The sequence below is a fragment of the Sinocyclocheilus rhinocerous genome, unplaced genomic scaffold (genome assembly GCF_001515625.1).
Source record: "Sinocyclocheilus rhinocerous isolate Xijiao unplaced genomic scaffold, SAMN03320098_v1.1 scaffold2050, whole genome shotgun sequence".
Taxonomy (NCBI): domain Eukaryota; kingdom Metazoa; phylum Chordata; class Actinopteri; order Cypriniformes; family Cyprinidae; genus Sinocyclocheilus; species Sinocyclocheilus rhinocerous.
This window is the reverse complement of record NW_015661574.1, coordinates 68527-69468: the sequence shown is the minus strand read 5'-3', so window position 1 is coordinate 69468 and position 942 is coordinate 68527. Positions and strand designations below refer to the sequence as shown.

Genomic DNA, 942 nt, shown 5'->3' with positions numbered 1-942 from the left:
ATGTTGCCTTAGTTCTTCCCCCCCCCCCCCTTATTGATGGTACCTTGTTTCAAAAGGGAAACGCCTCACTTGAGTCTGCATTAGTAATGCTATACGTTACGTATTTGCTGTGGAGTCATGCTGGCTTTCTTGCATTTGATATTTTGAAAAAAAAAAAAAGCCTTCTACGCATGTGCATTTGTTGTTTGTCTTAAGTTCTTCGGTATGGTTTTGTGGTCATTTGCTGCAGTGCGTGATTGTGTGCTCATTTTATTCAGCTCTTATGTTGGTGTATTAAATAGTTTGAACCATATTCATTATTTCACAAGGCAGTCTACCTAAAAACAAAGGTGGTAACTCCGTACCTCGAAGAAAATCAGATCATGTCATTATATTCAATAGCTCGAAGAACAGTGTGAACCAAAGCTTTAAGTCTTATGCATTATTGAATATTGCTGCATAGCTATTCATTATATATATATATATATATAATATAAACCTATATACATGTAACAAAATATTAAATAAAATAAAGAAAATATTAAATAAAATAAAGAAAATGCAATAACTGCTGGATTAAAATATGGTCCCTGTTTAAAGAAAACCACCACTTCCCCTGAAACTGTCGGGAGAAAAAAATATTCGGTTACACTTTATTTCGATAGTCCACTTTAGACATTCTACTAACTAGTTAGTTACTTAATGTCAACTAATTCTCAGTAGACTGTTAGGGTAGGTTTAGGGTTAGTAGAATAAGTTCACAAAGAAAGTGTTAGAAGATATTAAGCAGACAGTCTACTAATACTCTACTAACTGCTAGTTGACATGTAGTGGCAAAGTTACTTGCTGTTAATAGAATGTCTAAAGTGGACTATCGAAATAAAGTGTAACCAAAATAATTTCTTAATATGAAATTCGAAGAGTATGCCAATTAGATTAGACTGTGCGGAAATTGAAATTTAC

The 942-nt window shown here is 33.1% G+C and overlaps 1 protein-coding gene across 3 annotated transcripts in view; it reads left to right on the top strand.

The window, feature by feature from the left end:
* Positions 1–942, top strand: part of LOC107726381 (microprocessor complex subunit DGCR8-like) — a 10684-nt gene that overhangs the window by 7491 nt on the left and 2251 nt on the right. The window lies entirely within an intron of this gene.